Source organism: Bactrocera latifrons, unplaced genomic scaffold (genome assembly GCF_001853355.1).
Source record: "Bactrocera latifrons isolate USDA-ARS-PBARC rearing strain unplaced genomic scaffold, ASM185335v1 scaffold_339, whole genome shotgun sequence".
Classification (NCBI taxonomy): domain Eukaryota; kingdom Metazoa; phylum Arthropoda; class Insecta; order Diptera; family Tephritidae; genus Bactrocera; species Bactrocera latifrons.
The window spans coordinates 297,880-309,337 of NW_017536978.1; the positions used below are offsets into that span (position 1 = coordinate 297,880).

The following is an 11,458-nucleotide window of genomic DNA, read 5'->3' on the forward strand; positions in this document are numbered from 1 at the left end:
TGCACCATATAGCAGGACGGGAATTATGAGTGACTTATAGAGTTTGCTTTTTGTTTGTCGAGAGAGGACTTTGCTTCTCAATTGCCTACTCAGTCTGGTTGTTTACTAGTAAATATATATTTGGGTTGTTCCAAGATAAGGTTGTTTTGATGATTTTTCTCTAATGTTGTTTGTTTACTGAAACAATTCTGTTTTGATGTTTGTTTGTTTAGGATTGTTTGTTGTAGTGATAGTGCATTTCAATTGTTCCAACTCATTGTTGTCTCAATGCAGGTGTGGACATATTAGCCCTCAGTACCATTTTGCCCGTTCGGGCACGAGTGCACATTTGAGGGCTAGATGAAGGGATTGTCGCCGGCAAACATGAAGAGGTAAGTGAGAGCAACGTATTTTACCATACCATGTTTACAAATGAGAGCGCCCGCATATATGGGAAGTTACACTGTGGGTAATAACTGTAAAATTACCTAACAATTTTAAGTTTCTTTGTAACTCTTATCTACTATATACAAATTAGTCGGATTTCCTTCCCGACGCTATAACTCCAGAACGCACGAACTGATTTACACAGTTTTGCATTCGTTGGAAAGGTCCCGGGCTCCGTGAGGTTTATAGAAAAGAAAATTCAGGAAAAAATTCTACGGAAAAGCGGGAAAATCTGTTTTTACATACAGCGCCATCTCTGATACATACAGTTGTGTTCAAAATAATAGGAGTGCCGCACACTATAAAATACGAAGTTATGTTTCTTAACAAAAACAAGAATTTTATTCATTTATTTTTTATCCACGAACTGTTCATTTCATGCAGTCTTATTATGCACTTAAATATATATTAAATTTTAAGTAATACTTTGTAAACGAAAAAAAATTTTATTTACATAAAAACCTGAATAATTCGGTGTACAAAATAATAGGAGTACATCACAAAATTCAATAAAACGAATAATAAATTAAAATATTGGAAATTATGACTAGTATATATGTTAGTTTAATATTTAATATAATAATAATAATTTAATATTTAGTCCAGTAACCACCTGGAATCGATCAGATCACGACATCTTTTCAGCGGGATTTGCTGCCGTCATCAAGATCTCGACGTTTCTTTATTTCTCTAGACGTCGCTTTGGGATCTTGTTTAGACGACTGGGGTATGCGTCGATCGATTTCTTTGGTAGTTTTATGTTTTCGTCCAGGAGTTTCGGGTTTATTTTTGTAGGACAGGGCATTTCATATCATTTGAACAGAACACCCGAGTATTACTTTAATTTCTTTATAAGTTTTTCCGTTTATCCGAAAATTTTTAATGATTTCATGCTTTTCGTCGCTGTAGTGTTTTCCTCTAACTAACTAAAATAAATGACGTATCCTTTAAAAAATATCATTGTTTTTATTTTGTTGTACTTACTTCTTTGTTTTTCTACAGATTTTTAGATAAAAATATATTATACCACTTGGTAGCTCACACTCATATTTTTATGAACAGCGCAATTCAGTGACCGACACAGATATGAACTCATAACATTGCAAATAATGTAAAGTGAAGTTTATGCTTTGTGTTTTACTCGCGAAATACCGTTAGAAACATTTCTTGGAAAGCGTTTGGCATTCATGTTCTGACATGATAAATTTTTTGGATTAAATAGTTTTCTCAGGGGCACTCCTATTATTTTGAACACAGCTGTAGCATGTACTACAAACCAATATTTTAAGTAGATGGCGCCGGTGCATGATACATTGTTTGACAGATACTCATTGTTCTCTGCTCAGTTAGTTTCGTACCGGTATTGTGTTCACTGTAAAATGAAAAAAAAAATTAAAAAATAAATTATTCGTTTCCTAACATTTCAATTGGAAACCATCATCTCAATCACATGTATTGTGCAAATTTTTATTCAACTTCAACAGCAGGCATTTGTCTTTAAGGTGGTAAGTTGAACTGTGTAAATTATGTGGATCGTGCATTTGAGGTTGAATTCTCCACTCTGTCCATAGTCCAAAATGAATAGAGGACGACGTGCGAACATCAGCCGCCCCACAAAACATGCAAGCCAACAACAAGTTTATTCACAGAACTAAGCGAAGAAAGACAAAAAATTATAAGAGGAAATGCCCGATTGAGACAACTCGTGAGGACACGAAGACCATTGGCATCATACAATCGGTTGGCATTCCAATATGATCCCACTGCGAACTACAATGATGATGAAAATGTAGATATTGGACCAATGACGAGTATATGCCGATATTGCAATGCGTTCAAAAGAGAAAGAAACCACTGTTCGATGGAAGTGATCCCGATTCCAGCCAGTTTCTTCAACATATCCTGGAATACAATAACTGCTTTCGCATGACTTCCTTTGGAGCTAATATCATTCGAGAAGGCGGCTTCATGCCGACTTGTAAGGTAAAAGATACAACACACATAACCAATCACTCACACCAACACAATGAATTGCAACACATAACAACCGTGCCGACCATGAGTTGGGAAAAAACTAGTGAATCAGTAGGTAGTAAAGTGGTGCTGAAGTAAACATGTGGGTAGTTTGCCATGGGCCGCGTGAAGATTCTACCCGCTTTTCCCCTCACACTTACGTATACAGGTGATCATACATCTCTGTTGCGTACATTCAGCAGTGTCATATAAAACATAATATCTGTCCTGCTCTAATATCCCCAATCGACGGCTGATGCAGGGATTCATTTTTTCATTCTTACTTTAAAAATTTCTTAAAATTCCAAACAAAACTTCTTAATTTTTAAATGATTAACTTCATTATTTGAAATATATATTCCCATATATTTTGTTATAATTTAATAAATGAAAGCTAACATTGTTATTTTTATAATATATTTTTATTAAAAATAATAACTTCATTTGAAAAAAGATTTATTACAGAAAAGTTAATTATTAATAGCTGAAAATAAAAGAGTGGCTGTCTCTTATACACATCTAGATGTGTATAAGAGACAGGTATTGGATTGTGAAGTAGGCTGGGTCGATTCCGGACTTTTTTCGATTCGGGATTTCTAATAGTGCGGAAAAGTTGCCTTAGTACTTCCTGATTCCAATGCAACTTTTTGTTTTGAGATCGGATTGCATCTTTAGCCCCAACTCCGGCCTTGAAATTTCGGGAATTCGCCWAAAATCGTGAAATTGTCTACCTAGCGCCTGAAATACGCATCTCATGGCAAAATTTATAAAACAAAAGTTATTTGTCACGTCATTTGCTACCGAAATGGTATATGTAATGTGGTACGAGATACGAGCAAAAATGCGGTGCGCCACAGCGCAAGGTGAAAATTGTTGCAGCTCTCAGCTAACCTGTATTGGTCACCCAGAACCCATCGCATGGAGGTGACTGCCCTTCGATTTCCTCCCAAGCCCAACCCAACCAACCAACCATATGTCAGGCTTATTTTAGTATGAATCTGTGTCAATTTTATTGATAAAATCAGATTTTGTACTAAACTTTGGCACTTGTTGCCTAGATTTCAGTGTAGAGCGTATAAAACGATCACGAGATTGAGAGCCAATAACTTTAGGAGATGCCTCTGTCACCAGCTTGACGGTTCTCTCGACTGCCACGGTGTGAGAGGGGAATTCACTAAATTTCCATACCTCTGCAGTGTCACCCGACAGCCCTTTTATGAGTTCTTCGTTAGAAACTGAAGAAAGAACTGGTGGAACAGTCAAAGTAATAGTCTTCCAGTTAATCATATCGTAATAATTATTAGCTTTGTAATTCAGCTTTGGCACTTTATTACATCTAGCCCTTCCATTTACAGTGTCAGTCTCTGCTTCTCTAGCTGCCAGAAGACGGTCAAGGGCCAGCCGTCTGACTTCTATCCGTTCGTCAGTCATCATACTAAGGAGAATGTTTTCTGGAAGAGCACAGAAAGCATTCTGTTGAATGGATGAATCGACAACCTTGCGCAGTTTAGCAGGTAAGTATCTCGACCTTTTAATTGCAGCATAGAGATGGCGCGAGCCAGCTTTGATTGAGCTGTTTAATCCTATTGAGAACCACAAAGGCGAGTAAACTGTAAGTATGTACTTGACCAAAATCTTTATTTCCTTTGTTGGTTTGTCAGTATAAATGTATAATCTCAGAATTCTATTTGCACAGGTGAGCCAGCGAGATTTGCACATGTTACCTGGATGCATCGACGCTAAATCTGAGGAACATTGACCGGAAATAATAGCTTCTAATATTTTATAGAGATAAGCTTGGTCTGTGCTAAGTTGGGTCGGATTAATAACCTCAGAAGGTAATTGGCAGGATGGAAAACTTTCAAATTTGACAACAGGCAACTTCTCACAATCAGGGAGCCGTTTACCTATGTCACCAGAGAATGTATTTAAACTCTTTGAGACACCATCTATGTGTTCGAAAAGAGCACGAAATGGAAGCTCGTTGAAATGTAGAAGACAAACAACCCACTGTAATGGCCTATCTATTCTTTCTTCTAGTTTCCGAATGATTCGACCTTTCCAACCTGTGTTCGTGTTGGTGCCATCAGCACCGACAACTTCTAGATGTTCCACATCAACTGAATTGTCTTGTAAATGTTGCCATATAGTTTGCGTCTCATCCTCAGCCGACCCGGAAGGAGAGGTGACGTGTCCAAAGTAATGACAACCAGGTTCCGCCATAAGAGAAATATGTTCCTCTTTTACAGTGTCGCGGTAGTACTTTTCATCTTCGCTGACTTGTGTAAGTGTATTGTCTTTGAGACCGTCAAAACACAGCCCATATACAGAGTCAATACTTTCGGTGTTTTGGAGCTTAACTCCAACACTTTTTTTTGCCCGACTAGTCTTGCATTTGTCAGTGACAAAGCTAKCCTGATCCTCTGCTATCAAACCTGCTTGTTTGGCGTCCAGAAGAGCAGATGAAACAATCAAGGCCATTGCTCTATCACTTACTCCAAATCTTTGGGCAGCTAAAGCAGTGTATTTTAATACTAGTGTGTTTTGTTTGGTTTTAGAGGATGGAAGAGAAAGTTCATCATCAGCATCGTTTTTGGAAGAATTCATGTGCGGCGCACCTACATTGTTGTCGTCTGTGTGAGAGTCTGGCTGATCTGAATGGTCACGTGGTCTAGCTGATACTTTTCTGGTAAGTGTTGATGTTGAATGACGTTTTGAAAGCTTTTCTTTACGTTCATTTTTCTTTGTAATCTTTTTTGTTTCAGGTAGATCAACCCTTCCAATGCGACCAATTCTTCTGGTTCTCTGGTCCAAGAGAAATAGTTGTTCATTGATAGGAACTTTCCTGTGCTTTGGACAAGTGCAAGAAGAAAAATAAATGCATTTACAAGCAGCGATGTGAAATAATTTTCCGGCAGAAGAGACAAAGTCGTCTCTTTTAGAGTTCAAGCCTATTGGGTTCCTTAAAAACAGTTGTTTAATAGTCAGAAATTTCTTATGGTATGTGGTGAGCATTTGTACAACTCTGGTGTGTGAAACTATCGGAATATATGACTTTTTGAAAGTATTTTCAACCTTTTTTGCAACTATTTCTATAACCTCTTTATTCCTAGGTTCATAGTTGTTGCCTCGGAGTCGCCCTATACGAAATCTTTCAAACTGATAACACAAAAGAACATCCTGGTAWGTAGGTAGCTGGGACTCAGAGAGATTGTATGGATATATGCCAAACACAGGACATTTCTGTCTAAATTTAAATTTAGATACAGACATTTTGAGTTCGGTGTTCTGTTGAGAGAATATATTAGATAGCACTCGGCGAAATCAACGACAAGAGTGAAGGAACTCGATGAAAAAATATTTATGTGGAGACCTATCCGAACGTGTCGTATGGCGTAGGTGAATGAATGTGAGTGATAGCACTCGGCGAAATCAACGTCAAGAAGTGTGGCCGCAAGCCGATTTTCACCTAGCGCTGTGGCGCGCCGCATTTTCGCTCATATCTCGGGAACGGTCATAGTCGAATAAAGTACATTTTTACATATGTATGTATGTATGTATTTATTTTTGCGTATTATATTGCGCAATCCAATTTCAAAGTACACACATTTTTTTTTACATATTTAACAATTGATATTTGTTGCTTCTGATAATATTGCTGCAGCTGCTGTTTCCAATTCATTCTAATTTCCAATGCTATAAAAACAAATGAAGTAATTATTTGTAAATTATTAAAAAGTATGACATGCGTCTTTCCATCGTTTTTTTGTTACCCTTTTTGGGATTTTCTTTTGGCGCTAATGACCTCCTTCGCACTCATTCCAAAAAATCAAGAAATGAAAGAAACTTTTTTCATCGCATTTAGGTAAACAAAAAATAACCCGAAAATGTGCGTTGGTGTTAGTGCATAGAGAAAAAATTTGTAGTTGTATTGAAATATTTGACACAAGTGCGTAGTTGTGGCTGGCAGGGAACTACATATACACCACACACTACACCATCAGAAGTTATACCGTATTCTTCAGCACATGATTGTTTGCAATTACAGATACAAGGTATTTTTTTAATTTTATAACGGTTTGATGACTCATGCCCAGCTCTTAAGCTTAGCTAAAATATGCCGTATTTTCTCTTTATTTTGCTCCATGTTTGCGACGCATTAACTCACGAACGACCTAATTGAAACAACAATCAATCAAACAGGTGTTAGCGCGTAAAATGACCTTTCAAAAAAGGTATAGCGTGACCCGATGCGACGAATAAAACTAGAACTACGCTCTCTCAGCGTCAACTAGCGAAAATTCCGCAAACCTTTTTTGACAACCTAATATATCATTTGCATGGTTCAATTTTACCAACACCAGATGAGCCGCATCAATTTCTGCAAATATAATATATTTCATTTCGTCGATGGTGGATCAGCTGAATGTGCCGTGCAATTTGCAGGGAACACAACAGTTAAGGAGACGAATTACTGAACAGTGGCAGGCATTTTTCACGCTAACAATACTATGGTTAATATGTTCAGAACAGAATTGGAACGAATGCCATCAAATACGCCCAAATTTGTACCCCAACAGGTGAACATGTACGAATATTCAATACACCCACCGTTAATTATGTTGCTGCAATTATTATCGATCCAATCACAGGTACAATATTCACACACTAATTATTGCTATAGCTACTATTATTATTGCTATAACTACTATTATTAGTTTCCATTACTAATTTATTTAATTTTGCATTTTCAGGCGAATCAACGAATAAAATGAATATGATGATTCCACACATCAGGAGAATGTCAATGTGATCTTCAGAATATTGAACGTCTGACGATTCTCCCATCATCTTATAGCGGAAGCCCATGCCACATGCAGGAATACGCTCAAGACGCTATGACGTACGTGCGAAATTATGGAACTCCGGATTTATTTACTACGTTCACATGCAATCCGAACTGGACGGAAATTGGACGTGAGTTGGAACCGGAACGGTTACACACGTTGTTATATGTACTCTGTGGAATGGCAGAAGCGTGCTCATATCCTCATTTGGTTGTTGAACAAATTACATTCAAATGAAGTGGGGGACACCATCACTGATCCCCATCTACACGACATTGTGACGACACAGATGGTGCATGGTCCGTGCAGTGCATTAAATCCATTATCGCTTCGCATGGCTGATGGAAAGTGCACAAAACGTTATCCGCGACCGTTAGTTGCTGAAACAGTCACAGGGAACGCTGGATATCTAGTTTATCGTCGGCGTTCAAAAGAAGATAATGGTCGAACTATCAAAGTTAAAGTTCAAAATCTTGACATTGAGATCGGAAATGAATTCATTGTACCATATTGCCCGCTGTTATCACAAATTTTCGAAACACATGCAAACGTTGAGAGTTGTCATTCGGCTAAATCAATCAAATATTTCCGCAAGTACGTTACAAAAGGCAGATTTCATATCTGATGAAAAACAAATAAGGGCTGTTGTACCAAAGGGCAGTGTTTTAGACCCAACTCTATACAGAAGATCTTCCAACAGCTAAAAAGTATTAACTTCAACTTTTGCGGATGCTATAGTGAGCCGTAACAACTGCCACATTTTAGCATCAAGTATATTAGCGGAGCATTTAAGTTCTGTCGAAGAATGGCTAGCCAACTGGCGTATAAATGTGAATGAACAGAAGTGTAAGCATATTACATTTTCGCTAAGACCAAAAACGTGTCCGGCAGTAAAAAATAACAATATTTTAGTACCCCAAGCGAATGAAGTAACTTATCTAGTAAAATAACTTGCTTTTAATTTTAAATTTAAATAAAAACTCCAAACTTAGCCTAGACAACAAAGTGCTTTTATATAATGCGGTCATAAGGCCGGTTTGGATGGATGGCATTCAACTATGGGGTGTGCAGCTAGTATTGATATAATACAAAGGTTCCAATCAAAAACGCTTAGAATAATCACGTGTTCACCTTGGTAGATGCGTAATGAAAATATCCATAAAGACCTTGGTATTTCTATGGTAAAGAAAAAGTAGAAGACAGCAGAATAAAATATATGTATATCTAATCTCCGAGGTCACCCAAACCCTTTGGCTAATGTTTCGGTACAATCCTGCGATCACACACGCCTTAAAAGAAGATACTTATATGCCTGCGTACTAATGAGCACCGTATCACCAAAACAGCTCAATTAATTGCTAGAGCTTATCTAGTTTTTAAATAGATTTAAGATTTAATAACTTATTGTTAGGCTGTTAAAACAAAAAGCAGATCCAATAAATAAAAAGATATTGCAAAAAAAAAATAAAACACATACACATGGAAAGTTTGTACTGCTTCAAACGAAATCAATGAAATTACCAAAGGACAGCCAGAACCGTGAGGAGTGCCGAAGCCCAGAGAATATTAAAGTTGAGATGGAGAATTCGAATTCCCAATCGATGACGATGAACCAGAGGTTCCATTGCCCAACCATGAAAAAGTTCGAATAGCAATTACCCATCTGAAGAACAGAAAAGCGGTGGATTTCCGGTCGTGCTATTAAAACACGACGGCAAAGAACTTATAAGGAGCATGATCAGCCTCTTTGCAGAATATGGCGCGACCTCCGACGATTGAAATTTAAGAGCGGTCTGCTCAATCTACAAAAAGGAAGACCTCACAATCCAACTATGTATATATTAGCCTCCTCAACATCACATATAAGGTTCTATCGAGCGTATTGCGTGAAAGATTAGCCTGCCGTCAACAAACTGAAAGAAACTTATCGGTGTGGCTTTAAGTTTAGAAAATTAATAACTGATCAGAAGTTCGCCATGCGTAAATCTTGCAAAGGACTCGTGGTAAAAGAATCGGCCACACCACTCCTTCGTCAATTTTAACCTTGGCGGCTCTTCCAGGCACCTGATGGTTCGCCAAGGGACCCTTTAAGTTTTACTTCATAAAATTTGAAATTTAATTTGTAAACTTTATATCAATATTTACACCAAATTAAAATGTAATAACGATGAAGATTCCAAATTTTCAGCACAAAACAAATTTCAATAGTCACTTGAAAATACAAAATTTTCCTTGAAATTATTTTTTCGATGCACTCTTACAAAAGTAAAAACGAAACTGACCGCAAAACTCACCCACACTGAGACAAAACATGACGGATATATTAAAGCAACATGCGTTTAAGGGTTAAAGCCGTTCGATGAGAAACAAGATTTCAGACAAGGCGACTCCCTTTGATGATGGTGATACCATTGGCCGTTAACAATTGAGAACTAAAGTCCTCTCTCGACGATCAAAACCAAACTCTATAAGTCAGTCATTATTCCCGTTCTCCTATATGGTGCAGAAGCATGGGTGATAATAACAAATTTCTTAAGAATCCATCCCTGTCAATATAACCGTACTGTTAAAAATTACTAAAAGTACAATAAATCAATAACTAAATGCGACAAAGACATAAAACTTTACACTCGAAATGGTATGAGAAGGCTTAATAAAAACTGTACGATGGGCTTGTCACCGCCAACTTTTAAGTTAAATCAAATTTCGCGGGACACTCACGTCCGCTTTCCACAAAATTTCAAATTCTTCTCACATTCCTATGTAACAGTGCATAAATCACGACTACTTCCCATATAATACATTTCCAAATTAAATTATTGTAATGGGATACAACTTTGCACGAATAATTACTTTGGGTGTACCACTTTAGGAGCAAAAATTGTTCAAACCAAACAAAACATGATTAAGTCCTTAGGTGTGGAAAGCTCATTTTGGCCCCAGTACCTATTGATGACATTTTACCGAAAATGTCGCTCAATGTGTAAGAGATTGTAACGTGGCTTTTACCACCTTACAATAATTTACTCCAACACTGTACACCGTTTATCCTTACCATACCCCAACATAGTCAAATAGTCTTCACTTCTATATTAGTGCTTTCCACCATTGACCAAAGCTGCGCTATGCTTCTATTTCACACATAGTGCTTTCCACCATACTAAACTTCTCCTCACTGCACTGACCAAAGCTGCGCTATACGGCTATATAAGCAAGCACTTCACACCGAATGCGATCATTTCTTACAGCTCGCCGAACAGGACGGTCAGACAGCAGAAAGCAATAATAGGCGGGGGTAAGTGGAGTAGCCAGTTGTGCACGCAGTAGAAGTTGGGTAGTTTGCTGGGATTCGCAGGCATTGCGTTGAAAAGGTATACACCTCATTGTGATACCAGTGCTCGCAGTGCCTTCGCTTCATACAGTGGAATTAGGTATTCGCAGGCATTACGTTGAAAAGGTATTACACCTCGGTGTGATACCAGTGCTCGCAATGCCTCCGCTTCACACAGTAGAATTAGGTATTCGCAGTCATTGCGTTGAAAAGGTATTACACCTCGGTGTGATACCAGTGCTCACAATGCCTCCACCGTATCACGTAATCGATGTCTTCGCAGTACGCGACCGTAGTCTCCGTTGCGCTGCGATACAGGGACATCACAGCTGCGCTGCCTCGAACAGCGTCACGATCGCAGCCCGCACACTAGTGCACCGACACAATACCTGCGCTGCCTGGAACAGCGTCAGTACCCCTGCTTGCACACGATAGTGCACCGTTACCTGACTAACGCGATGAACAGGCGACTCGCAGGTAAGACCAGAGAAAAGAGACTGTGCTAAAGACAGTTGCTAACCGTAGGTCAACGTGTCCGGTTGACATTCTTAATAATTTAATTCCTCCTTCGCAGGAGATCCCGTAAACGCTGCGCTGTGGGGTACAGTCAGCACCGCATCTGAAAGTGACTGCTCCTCACCAGAGATCACAGCGATACTTCACCTGACTCGCTATATACATATAAGCTGGTCTGGCTGTCCACATAAGGGGTGTGGATTTCATCACAAAAAGTGAACATTTTATTTGCTAAGGGTTCATGGATCCCAAGGCTGACCCTGGAGCGGCTGAGCATACCTCAGCTATAGACGAAACCCCATTACAAGATGTTATAGAAATTACG

The 11,458-nt window shown here is 38.5% G+C and overlaps 1 long non-coding RNA gene across 1 annotated transcript; it reads left to right on the forward strand.

Annotated features, from left to right (window-relative positions):
* Window positions 1-10,378: 10,378 nt before the first annotated feature.
* On the forward strand, window positions 10,379-11,210 carry LOC108971294. Its single transcript, XR_001993543.1, has 3 exons — window positions 10,379-10,581; window positions 10,901-11,094; window positions 11,192-11,210. It is a non-coding gene; the product is annotated as an uncharacterized LOC108971294 (long non-coding RNA).
* Window positions 11,211-11,458: the final 248 nt, after the last annotated feature.